Source organism: Hemicordylus capensis, chromosome 3, assembly GCF_027244095.1.
Source record: "Hemicordylus capensis ecotype Gifberg chromosome 3, rHemCap1.1.pri, whole genome shotgun sequence".
NCBI lineage: Eukaryota > Metazoa > Chordata > Lepidosauria > Squamata > Cordylidae > Hemicordylus > Hemicordylus capensis.
In genome coordinates, this window is record NC_069659.1 from 175877339 (window position 1) to 175890685 (window position 13347).

The 13347-nt window shown below is 44.6% G+C and overlaps 1 long non-coding RNA gene across 5 annotated transcripts in view; it reads right to left on the reverse strand.

The window, feature by feature from the left end:
- Positions 1–13347, reverse strand: part of LOC128352332 (uncharacterized) — a 33481-nt gene that overhangs the window by 10545 nt on the left and 9589 nt on the right. For all 5 annotated transcript variants that reach the window (XR_008320330.1, XR_008320329.1, XR_008320327.1 and 2 more), the window contains exons 2-3: positions 2692–2806; positions 334–460 (exon numbers count right to left, since the gene is read on the reverse strand). This is a non-coding gene — a long non-coding RNA (uncharacterized LOC128352332). The remainder of the gene's footprint in view (positions 1–333; positions 461–2691; positions 2807–13347) is intronic.

Here is a 13347-nt window from a genome sequence, read left to right on the forward strand (position 1 = left end):
TTTCATCTGCATTTCAGAAGCAACCTGTAACAAATAGCTTCAGTTTGCTTATTTCACAGCAATTCAAAGAAGGTCTCTAGACAGATATAGAGCTTTAATTTGTTCCCATGGGCCTTCCGTTGACTGCTGCCACCTTCCTTCCCACTCCACTGGGCCTTCTTATTTCCCCTTGCCCCACTGAGGCATATCTCTTCTTCGTCCTCTCTCCACACCTAATGTGATTTAGGAGTGCTGCCACCACTAATGCCTGGCTTGGTGCACAGTCTGAAGCTGAATTCAGACATAACACAGAACTGGGGCCCCCGTTTCCACTCCACCCCTCCATGTGCTTACCTGTCTTTGATGGATGGAGAGAGGGAGAAGCATCCTTCCCTCAACTTCCCCAGGGAAGGCTGCCTCCAGTTCTGCATTCAGACGTAAGTTGCAAACCGGAGGCCCGAGCAACAAACCTCACTTCAAACTAAGGGTGCAAATTGGAGTTTGGTGAGTGAACCCTCAGATTGAGTTAGGGTACAAACTGTGGTTTCATGCATTCAGACACACAGTAACATGAACTCCAGCCACGTGTAACTCTGGTTTTGTGTGATGTCCAAATGCAGCCTGAGATGGCTCACATGCTGCCACCACTCCTTCGGCCGCAAGGCCTGGGAATGCTCCTCATCCACTCACAGTCTGGGGGGTTCATACAGTGCTTTGCCTCAGGGAGAAACATGTATTGGGCTGTCCTTGGGCACTAGAGTGCCTTCATTTCTACACACCAGTTTTATTTAAATGTAATATTTGAGAGGGGAGCAGCCCTTCTTGCACCCTCCTGGGGATAACTGTGGCTCTGAGCTAGCAACATGTTTAGCTCTCTGTGATTAAGACTAACATGCTGTACACACTTACTTGGAAGTAAGCCTCATGGAACTCAGTAGGAGTTACTTCTGAGAAATCATGCAAAGAGGCTAAGCAAAGAGGCATCTAGTGGTGGTTCTCTTAGGGGGAGAGCAACTGGCCCTATCCACCCCCAGCACAGCATCCCTCCAGTAGCTGTTGCTGTTATCTGCCTTATGTTTCTTTTTAGCTTGTGAGCCCTTTGGGGACAGGGAGCCATCTTCTTGATGTATTATTTATTTTTCTATGTAAACTGCTTTGAGAACTTATATATACATATTATTATAGTAGTATATCCTTGGACAACAAATGCTGGGGACAAACAGGACAGATTCCTTTTTCCTTGTGCTGCTTGAGAATATTTAGAAGTACCTCTTTAGCTGCTGTTGGGAAAAGAACTAGATGCACTCTTTTTTAATGCAAGGCAATTCTTACACTCTTAACCAAATGCCAAAAAGGTGGGTGGCCTGCACAGTATTGAGCTCGACTCAGGATGAAGCTGTATGGCCATGCAAACTGCCAAAATTCATGCTATTTTCTTTAGCTGTAGGCTTGACGTGATTTTTCTTCAAATAAAACCATTAAGGATGTAAAATTCCAATCTGTTTCTGACACCTATTAGTCTGTGCCTGAATTTGACGACAGAGAATTTGATCTTGTCTGTTTGATCCTCGGGATTATGGTTATCTGGGTCCTCATTTATACCAAAGCATCTCTATCTCCCTTCAGTGTTTGTTATATGCTCATGCGGCTGCCAGAACTCTTTTTCCCTCTGTGACAGCTGCTTATTTGTAGAAGCAGCTGACATCCTCCATTCATTACAAATGATTATCTGCAAACAGAAATTGTGCATCTAATATTGAATCATTCGAAACAGCTTCCAATTGCACCTCTTTAATTTTCTCTTGATTTGGACTCCTTTTTTCCTCCTTGTTTGCTTTTGAAGGCAAAATGCAGTATAAACTCAGGTGCACATATTCTAAAAAGAGGGAATTCTTTGCATAGAAGCAGATCAGGCTGGACTGATATATTTTGCAGTCAGTTAGGAGAAGGCCTCAGGTGCCAATTCAGCCCAGCCCAGCCATTTAGGTACTGCAAGGTGATTTCCTACAGGATTCCCCCACACACACCCCACCCCCTGCAGCAGCAGATGCAAGCTACTTTGTCTTTTTAGCTCCAACATGGTGTACATGTCTCTGTTATTTAAAAATAGCAAAGATGGAGGTTCTGATGCTATTGGGATACAATGGGATCGTAGAAGGAGAAGGAAGTGGTGGGAGTGTACAAGGCTGAACAATACAGCCTTCTAAGGAGTCCAGAGGAAAATCCCAGACAGGAAAGGGTGGGCCAGAAAACCAGATGCTTTGAAAGTTTATGAGAAGTGACCTAAGATGAGAGAGCAGGCATTCATTCAGGTGAGTGGAGAAGTCCAGGTCTACTCTTGGTTGGCTGATTCACTGCACTGTAAGGAGAGCTGTGGAATGCAATGTTCATATAAGAGAATGCAAATACAAATATGACAAATATTTATATACCGCTTTTCAACAAAAGTTCCCAAAGTGGTTTAAATAAATAAATAAATAAATAAATAAAATGGCTCCCTGTCCCTAAAGGGCTCACAATCTAAAAAGGAAACATAAGACGGACACCAGCAACAGCCACCAGAGGGATGCTGTGCTGGGGACAGATATGGCCAGTTACTCCCCCCACCGCTAAATAAAGAGAACCACTACTTTAAAAAAGTGCCTCTTTGCTCAGTTAGCAGGGGACAGAACAGAACACTGCCTAACATTTCAGGATCAAGTGACCACTTACCAGTTTTCTCATTGTTTTGGGTGACTCTGGGCCAGTCACTGCTCTCTCAGCCTAATCTACTTCACAGGGTCGTTGTGAGGAGAAACTTAAGTATGTAGTACACCATTCTGGGCTCCTTGGAGGAAGAGTGAGATATAAAATGTAAATAAATAAAATAAAATAAAAATAATCAGCAAAATCTTCCAGGTGCAGATTTCTAGTACCATTCTTATCTGCCACATGGTGGGGAAGGGGATTATTAGGGGAGAGCTGCAGTCAGTACTTGTAGGAGGGTGGGTTTAAAAAAAACAACAAAAAACCTACCCATTTACCCTTGTTCCCCACAGGACAGCAAAATTCTAAAACTCATTTCTAGTTTAAGGCCACCCCCCACCCCCGCCCTGTACTGTCTTATAGAACTTAAATGCCTCAGAAATTCTAAAACCGATTTCTGGAACTGCATTTTCTTTATAGCAGCCTTTCTGAGACCTTGTCCCCACCATAACACAGGTAAAGGGGGGGGGGTAATCTGCCCTCTAGACCATTAAACAAGTGTGTCCATGAAATTAAAATATCAAAGCAACAATCACCAAAAATATTTTAAAATAGACTGACATGGAAAAGCGAAATGATGTCTTCAGCTTCTAATGCAGGGCTGGGTGAACTTGCCCCTCCAAATGTTTTTGAACGACAACTCCCAACATCCCCAGTGACAGTTTATTGTGGCTGGAGATGATGGGAGTTGTAGTTCAAAAACATCTGGAGGGGCAAGTTTACCCAGCCCTGTGCAATGTGTTTTACAGGCTTCCGATCCACAGGCTGAGAGCCAAATGGTGAGAGCCCTTGTCTTCTTACCCTTTGGCTCACACCAAGCTGATTTGTACCTGAGTAAAGGGTGAGACAGAAACAAATTCTCAGGGTCTGGCCAGATGAACACAATTTCCCTTCCTTTCTCTCCACCTCCCACCCCTCACCGGTACTGTCTTATTGAACTCCTATGACTTCCCTTAAATGCCTCAAAAAAATTACTGTGGGTGAAATTTTGTGGTGATGCTCATCTCAAGCTTATCAACTTTGCCCAGTGTGAAGACATTCTTCACCTACCTCATAAACTTTTATCTTTGAAATAATTCTGTGGCAAGCCTAATCTAAAATGGATGCTGGTTTTTCTTTCATGCACACACAACAGACTTTTGAAGCACAAGACCCAAAGCTACTTCTGGTCTCTTTTTGCAGGGCCTATAACAATAATCTTAGATTATATCAACCTTGCCCAGATACCCCTGCATTTCTCCTTACAGATTTTTTTTTTAACCCACCTATGTGATTCAGCAGCCAACGAGGTTTTGTACGATTGTTCTAAACGTATCCTTGAATATAAAATTCAGCAAACTCTATTGTCTGATCATTCTTTCATAAGTACATTTTTGATCAAAAACAAAACCAAAAAAATACCCTGAAAAATAGCATCATATAATGGCAGTGGCGCTTACATTTTTTATCTGCTTCTTTTTTGTTCTTCAAAAGAAATGGCATAAATTTGAAATGTGTTGGGACTGCACTGTGTGGTATTCCAAAATATTTCACTTCATGAGCAACGATGTTCTTACCCTGGCTTCCCCAAACTGCGGCCCTCCAGATGTTTCTGAACTACAACTCCCAGCATCCTGAGCCACAATTTATTGTGGCTGGGTATGCTGGGGGTTGTAGTTCAGCAACATCTGGAGGGCCGCAGTTTGGGGAAGCCTATGGGGAGCCGAACACTGATTTGTAGGCAATAATGTTCTGTTGTCTGGTTTTAGACACATTAAGCCTATGCACATGATTGGGCAGGACGACACGAGTGGGGTGAAGGCAGGGCCAAACCTACCTTCTCCCAGATAATAGCTGGTCCAGTCTTTGGTGCATGTTGCTGCTCCTGGCAGCATGGATCTCCAGAGCTTGGGATGCGGATATCCCACAATGCAGTGCATGATAAGCACGGTGCATTTGGGGATACACCCATGAATCAAACACTCTAGGAGACCAACTCTGCGAGCTTTCGGGCTGCTGCACACCAATCCAGTACCAGGGTTAAGAGTTCACTTGCACCCTTAACCCTGGCTAAAGACAAGGGTTGAAAGCAGGATTAGGTGGCCGGGAAGTGCCAGGATCCGCACAGATCCTGGTGCTGCACACAAGCAGTCTAACTCAGGCTGGAATTTTTTTGTTTGGTTTTTTTTTTGGTAAAAGTAGTATAGAAATATAATAGACTAGTATTTTAAAGCCCGTTATAATAACGGGCGCTAGCTTTCCCTTTTCCCTTTTTTTTTTGTTTTGTTTTTTGTGTGTTTCTTTGTGTCCCTTGGGGTTTTGTTTTTATTTTTTCCCTTGTCTCTCTCTCTCTCTCTCCAAGAACCCTTATCCAAGAACCCTAAAAAAAACACGAAATCCAAAAATGCAGAGCTTACCAAAACAGCTCCTCTCTATGCTAGGCTGCTTCCTAGACTGCTTTAATGGACGCAAGTGACGCAATAGGCGTTCCTCACGTCCATGCTGGCAGTCTAGGCAGAGGCTTACCACAGGGAGGAGCTGTTTTGGTAAGCTCTGCATTTTTGGGTGGTTTTTTTTTTTTTTTTTTTTTGGAGGGATCTTGGATGCTTGCAGGTTGGGTGGGAGGGTGATAGGCGGTGGCGGCGCAATGAGGAAGGGTGTTTTCTTTATTTTTTGGGGGGGAATGAGGGGACGTTGATAGCTTGCATCTTTGAGGGTTCTCCGGCCTCTGTCCTGTTTGTTGGCTGCCGCCATTGCCCCTGGCTCTTTCGGGGCGGCCGGCTCTGGTTGTCTCTGGCGGCCGTGTCTTCTCCGGCCGCCGCTAATGGCCGCCGCCGTCTCAGCCAGTCTCCCCCTCCCCCGCATTGTCGTTTTCTTTGGAGCGGCTGTTTCTGGCTGCCCCAGCTGCTTGGCGTGTGCTGGCACTCGTTTGGTTGTTGCTGCCACTAATGGCCGAGGCGGCGGCTCTGCCGCCGCCTCGGCCAATCTCCCCCTCCTCCGCAGTCCCGGCTTCTTCGGGGTGGCCGTTTCTGGCCACCCAAGATGGTCGCCGGGTCCTGGTGTTTGTGCCTCCCTGGCTCTGTTCTGGGCATGCGCTCTGCGCATGCCCAGAACAGGCGAGGCACGAAAACACGCTTGGTGTCCATCCATGGACGGACACCAAGCGTTTTATTAGAGAGGATAGATAGATAGATTTTAAAAAGCATCAGAATCCTGTCCACTGCTGCTGGGGGTGGGGTGGGGATACAACCTCTCTATTAATTGAGTGCCGGAAATGGCCAGCTGCTCTCTTGAGGGGTGGATCTACAGGTAGCTTCCTGTACAATTTTATCAGGCTTCTCCATTCTGTGGAACCCTCCCTCTCTCTAGTTTTGTTTTGTTTACATGTTTGTTGTAATTGTTCCTGCCCCTCCGCTTGAACAATTGCCCCCGACACCAGTCGTGCCACCGGTGGGTCGACTTTGGGGGTCGCAAGGAGCTTGGCTATATCATTAGACACCATGTAATGCTTTTTTGGTATATTGCCTATAGGCTTGGCCACTGTAGGGCATTGCCATTCGGCGCATAACACCCTTTTAAACAATGGCGGGAAAGGGACCACCGGACCCACCGCCTCCGATGCCGGAAAAACCTGTTGATCCAACGTGGGTGCAGTGCCCTCCTGTTCTGGAGGAGAGACATCATTAATAATGCGTTTCACTTTTGTAAGTAGAATTTCAAAATCTGGTGAGGCAAAGAGTCTAGCATTATTGGGAATGGGGGGAGCGACCTCCTCCTCCGACAGTTCCCCTTCTTCTTTATCAGACTCAGGATCTATGGGCATCTGTGGTGAGAGTTCCCCTGATGAGGAACGAGAACCTAACGGAGAGGTAGGCTGCCTGGGTAGGGTAATTGGATTGGGGTTAACAGGAGCCATGGGCTGTACAGGTGGAGTTAGAGTTGGGACTACCGGAACAGGTTGTGCAGGTAATGGTAATGTAGGGATCACTGGAACAGGCTGTCTATGTTTCTTAAATTTCTTTGTCCCACTTGAGACAGAAGAAGAGGAAGGAGAGTGTCTGTGCCTTTTCCTAGGTCTTTGTGGTAAAAATCTGGGGAGGAAGGAACCAATCTCTGAAGGAGGTATGGCTGTACACCTAGGGCTGGAATCTGGCAAAGAGGAAGACAGTCTTTCTGAACCGCGCCTGTTGGGCTGCCGCCTGCGACCTAACCTAGGAGCAGGTAGGGGCACATGTTCTGTCACAGGTGGGTATACTGGCTGACCTGCAGTTTCATTAGGCAGCTGCGCCCTAGGTTGCATAGACCCAAATTCTCTCATGAAAAACTCCTTAAGCCACTGAGTGGCTGCTGGAGAAAAGGGGTCCTTACTTACAGTTAACCCTTGAGCCATTGGAGAAGGAACCCGGCTATGGGCAGGAACAGCAGGCATAGAGGACCCAGGCTGTGCTGAGGCTTCCCCAAGTGGCATAACAACTTGTTTTTCTGTATCTGCCGGTACATTGCCCACTGGGCACCGGCCATTCTTTTCATTCTTAGAATGCTTTTTATGGAGTTCCTTTGTTTTAGCGCCATTTCCCGCCAATTTTGTCTTTGAGCGCCGGCAAACCGCTTGAATTAGCAGCCATTCGCTAAGGCGCTTGTGTCCCTCCGCCTTCGTGAGGGACTCTTTTCGTTTCTTTTTCTTTTTGGTTCCCTGCTCCCCTAGTTGTTTCACTTTCTTCAGGGCTTTGGGCGGAGCCTGCCCTGTAGTCAGTGCTTCCCCAGCCAGCACCTCCGGTGCAGCAGAAATGGGAGCCAGACAATCCACCGCCATTTCGACAGAGATTGGGAGCGGAGAGGTTTTCCCGCGCGTTGCCCAGGTACTGCGGCAACTGCGAAGCCTCCGACAAGGACCCCTGTAGGAGTTCCTTGGCATGGAAAATGTCCATGAGGTCGATTGAAAACGCACAAAATAATATAAATGTTCAATATTTTGGATGCCAAATCGTTAGTAATCGAAATAAAAAATAGTAAATTTAGTCAAGTCAAGTTTGGTGCCGAAAACAGAATGGACTCTCTTCCCCCCCTCACACAATTAGAATAGGGAAGGAGAAAAACGGAGTGCGTAGCGCGACCGCGATTAAATCGAAAGTCTGTCGAAAGTTTGAAAACACTCAACCAAATTGAGACAGAAGGAAGATTCTCTCAAAATGTAAGCGCTCTCTCAATAGCCGTCTAGTCCCGAGCGAGACAGAACTGGAACTGGGGCTGCTACGCCTACAAAGAGTCAGATGGTCCAGTTCTGTCTCGGGCATGCGCACTTCATAACCCTGTCTGAGGATCTCCTACCACCGGGGAAAAATGGGTGGAATGCAACTCCTGCCAAACATGTCAAGAATACTCTGGCCACATCTGCATGTAATGCGGAACCAGAGTTGAAGGGGCCAGAAGCTGCCAGACTGTTACATCTGAATGTAAGACAGCCCCTCGGAACCCTCGTTCTGCATGGAGAGAGACCCAAGGTTCCACTCTCCAAACTCCAATTTGTACCCTCGGGCTGTAGTGAGTTTTGCCGCTCCAACCTGAGATGTAATGCAATCTGCGTTACATCTGAATTCAGAAGCACAGGCTGAATTCCCTCAAACAGGAGTTGAGGGAGGAAGCTCCTCCCTCCCTCTCTCCAGCTGTCATTGCCTGCATGGGCTGTCCTTCATGAAAGAAGGAAACCTGCACAGCCAGATCCTCCTCCTCTCTGCAGTTGTAATGACTGTAGGATCCCTGCTCTCTGTTATGTCCAAATTCAGACAGGAGAGTGGCGTGGGAGTGGAATGGACCCGAAGTTCCGCATTATGTGTGAATGCAGCCTTTATTTCTTGTTTACACAGTCAGACAGGTGTTATTGACCGGTTTGTTTTATCCAGGTATCAGGTTCTTCCCAAGGACCTGAGATGGCTGAATTTTATTGTCAGTGTTGTTGCTGTTGTTATAGATATCGTCGCAGAATATAGGCTGTTCCCAGTAAAGCTGCTTTTTGTAATTGGCTGATGGTGATTTCTGTGGCCCCTGTGGTGTTGAGGTGCTCTTCAAGGTCTTTTGGAACTGCACGCCGGGCGCCAATTACCACTTGGATTATTTTGGTCTTTTTCTGCCACAGCCTTTCAATTTCAATTTGTAGATCTTTGTATTTGGTGATTTTTTTTTCTATTTCTTTTTCTTCTATTCTGCTATCCCCTGGTATTGCTATGTCGATTATTTTGACTTGTTTTTCTTTCTTCTCGACTACAGTTATATCTGGTGTATTGTGTGGCAGATGTTTGTCTGTTTGTAGTCGGAAGTCCCATAATATTTTTGCATCTTCATTTTCTACAACTTTTTCAATTGTACGGCCCCACCAATTTTTGGCTACAGGTAGCTTGTATTTTTTGCAGATGTTCCAGTGTATCATCCCTGCTACTTTGTCATGCCTTTGTTTGTAGTCAGTCTGTGCGATCTTTTTACAACAGCTGATTAGGTGGTCCGTGGTTTCATCTGCTTCTTTACAAAGGCGGCACTTGCTGTTTGTGGTTGATTTTTCAACTTTTGCTCTTATTGCATTCGTTCTTAGTGCCTGTTCTTGTGCAGCCAGTATTAAACCCTCTGTTCCTTTCTTCAAGTTGCCATCCTTAAGCCATTGCCAGGTCTTGGTGATGTCTGATTTTCCACTTATATTGTGCAAATATTGACCATGCAGGGGCTTATTTTTCCATTTTTCTGCTCGGTTCTTGACTTGTTCTTTCTTGTAGGCCTGCTTTGTTTCATTGGTGTTGAATAGTTTCGCATTATTGACCATTTGAAGTGCATCTTCTTCACTGTCCTTTATATATTCTTCAAGGCCTCTTTTCTCCTCCTCTACTGTTTGATAGACTTGCAGCATTCCTCTTCCACCTGAGCTGTGAGGGAGGTATAGCCTATCGACATCACAGCAGGGGTGCAGAGAATGATTGATGGTCATTATTTTCCTGGTCTTACGATCTAGCATCTCTAGCTCTGCCTGGGTCCAGTGTATTATTCCTGCAGTGTATCTGATAACAGGTATAGCCCAGGTGTTTATGGCTTGTATGGTGTTCCCGCCATTGAGTTTGGACTTGAGGATTTTTCTAACTCTCCTGATGTATTCACTTCCAATTTTTCTTTTAACTTCAGTGTGTGCAATGTTATCAGCCTGGAGAATACCCAAGTATTTGTAATATTCTTTCTCTTCCAAGTTCTTGATGTTGCTTCCATTGGGTAGTTCTATTCATTCTGTTTTTCATATTTTCCCTCTGTTCATTATTAATGCAGCACACTTGTCTAGTCCAAACTCCATTGCTATATCGCTACTGAATATACGGACAGTGTTTAGCAGTGATTCGATTTCTGACTGGGACTTTCCATACAACTTCAGATCGTCCATGTACAGCAGATGGTTGATTTTACTGGATGTTTTAGATGTTTGGTATCCGAGGCCTGTTTTGTTTTGTTCCACTGTTTCATCTGCTTCTTTACAAAGGTGGCACTTGCTGTTTGTTGTGGATTTTTCTACTTTGGCTCTAATTGCATTTGTTCTTGTGCAGCCAGTATTAAACCCTCTATTTCTTTCTTCAAGTTGTCATCCTTAAGCCATTGCCAGGTCTTGGTGATGTCTGATTTTCCACTTGTATTGTGCAAATATTGACCATGCAGGGGCTTATTTTTCCATTTTTCTGCTCAGTTCTTGACTTGTTCTTTCTTGTAGGCCTGCTTTCTTTCTTTATTATTATTTCTTTCATCATCATCATCATCATCATCATCATTATTATTATTAATAATTCGATTTCTATACCGCCCTTCCAAAAATGGCTCAGGGCAGTTTACACAGATATATAAGCCCATTTATAAGCCCATTCACCTAGCTTCTATAGGCAGCCTTCGTCCTGTACCTCAGAGTTTGCTTTCTGTGCCTCCTTTGGAGGAAGGAATGCAGAGCCACTGATACTCCATGCACAGCTAAGCTATCAAAACATCCATGAGGGAATGCATCCCTGAAGTTTCCTTGGTACTCATAGAAGAACAATCAGAGGAGAAGATTGCCTTTGTTGACTTAGATTCCCTCCGAACTGGGACACTGAATGCTGCTGGCAAGGAACAGGTGGTTGTCCATTCAAAACATAAAGGTTGGCAGTGATCAGTTTAGTAGTGAGATTTGAGAACCTCTATCCTAATGTAACAGCATGAACTCTGAAGCTGGCAATGTGATGAGAAGCACTCAGTTCCTCTTAGCACACATTTTAATCATTATGTGGTACCAAACTGTAGCCTGGATATTGGCCCAGCCTCCTTTATCTATGAAAATGCCATCTTGCGCTTTCGATTTGAGAGTAATAATTTGATACTTGGCTGCAGGCTAGCCCATTTCAAACCACCATATTTCACTAGGCTCGCCTGACAAGCCTGAAATCCAGACACATATGAACGAAGCTATTGGTTTAAAAAAAAATATTGAATCCTACGAATGTTTTTAACGGCAGCCTTTAAACTGGCTAACTGATTGCAAGCTAAGGATATTGAAACTGCCAGGAATTATCTCATGATAGACTTCAGCAGGCTTCACATCAATTTTATAACACCCTAGGTAAAGCAGACTAAACCAATTTATGCACTATCAGACTTCCCGACGCACCCAGATGATCTCTGTGATCATATGGATTTATGAGTGAAGGAAAGTGGAAATATGGTGACTGAGTAGAGAATCCCATAAGGAGAGAGCAATAGAGAGAAAAAAAGAAAAAGAAACACATGAGTGAGAGGTTTGGACTCTTGCAGAAAGAAACTATTTTGTGACAAGGACATTTCTGTAGTTCAGAAAAGTTAAGAGTGTTAAGGTATACCTATACTGCAGGCTTAAACTAGTTTAATGGTCACTCACTCTCCTCAGGGAACCCTGAGAGTTTTAGTCCTGTGAGGGGAGCAAGAGCTTTCTACACCATGCTACAATTCCCAGGATTCCTTGTGGGAAGCCAAACAATAAAACTGGTAGAAAACAAACAAAAACTTGTAGGATGAATATGCTGTTAGAATTGGTTTGGAACCTAGGATGTAACTAGGCACCCGAACATTACAATAAGTGGACAAATGCACCACAGATTTAAATGGGTTTCATTGTCATTCCCTCACTTGAGCTGAAAATTGTAGTTCTGTAAGTTGTAGGTCTGTGATTAACTTGTATGCTTTCACCAAACAGCCTTGGGGATGGTAGTCTAGTGAGCATGCTATGAATTCTCTGTTAGAGATCTATAGACTCTAGAGCAAGGGTTTCTCAACGTGTGGGTCCCCAGAAGTTATTGGACTTCAACTCCCATAATCCTCAGCCCCAGTGGCCTTTGGTTAGGAATTATGGGATCTGAAGTCCAATTACAACTGAGGACCCACACATTGAGAATCGCTGCCCTAGAGGAGAATTCTCAGCACCCTCGCTATACTATATTACAATTCCTATGTTTGTTTGGTGGAAGCCATGAAAATTAATCTGGTATAAATTTGTAGTATAGACTAGGCATACGCAGTGAGAGTCAGTAGGGGTAGGGCAGGAGACGTGGAGAATAAGCTGCAGGTGTGTCACGTTCTTCTCATACCCTCAAGTTACCCTATAGCCTCTCTCTGTGTTACCCTGCCACAGTGTTAATCCCAGGCGCATGGGCTGGTCATTCACTGGGTTGGGGAACCCAGCATATTACCAGCCTGCACACCTGGGGTTAAGGCCATAGTAGGGCAAGGTGAGAGAGAGAGAGAGAGAGAGAGAGAGAGAGAGAGAGAGAGAGAGAGAGGCAGCTGGCATAGGGTGAGAAGAGTGGAAACAAGCCATGCCTGTGCCCACACACTACTGGCCACCACAGGGCATGCAAGGAAAAAACCAACGTTTTATTTTCTTTTTTTTTAATTGGTCTTGCTTTCATTTTGAAAATCATTTTGATTTTCATTCATTTAATTTTCTGTCATTCCCATTTTAATTCATATTTATCTTATATTCTTTTTAAATACTGATTTTAATCATAAATTAGTTTATTATGAAATAAACTGATTTTCTTACTTGAAACAAGTCACTTGTGGCCAGATTGCCAATGCACAGCTGCTTTCCTATGATGGGCTTGTTATGAGGCTACAGCTCCATTGTACACATTGTATGTGTAGATCTCTGTACAGATGTACATGTTTGTGTGTAAATGACTCTGCATGTGTTCATTTAAAAACTACTAACTTGGCAAAGAGGCACCTTTTAACATGGTGATTCTCTTTATTTAGCAGGGGGAGAGTAACTGGCCCTATCCACCCCCAGCACAGTACCTCCAGTGACTGTTGCTGGTGTCTATCTTATGTTTCTTTTTAGATTGTAAGCCCTTTGGGGACAGGGATCCATCTTATTTATTTATTATGTCTCTATGTAAACTGCCCTGAGCCATTTTTTGGAAGGGCGGTATAGAAATTGAATGAATGAATGAATGATCCAAGGTACAGGCTCCCTCAAAGGCATGTGCACATAGGAAGCATAGTACTGCTCATGCACTGAAAATTATTTTTTTGGGGAAAGGAAATGGGGGGAACTTGTGAGAGGAAGATAGGTAAAAAGGCTTCTAGGCTTATCACACTTTCAGTGACATCATTGGGACTGTG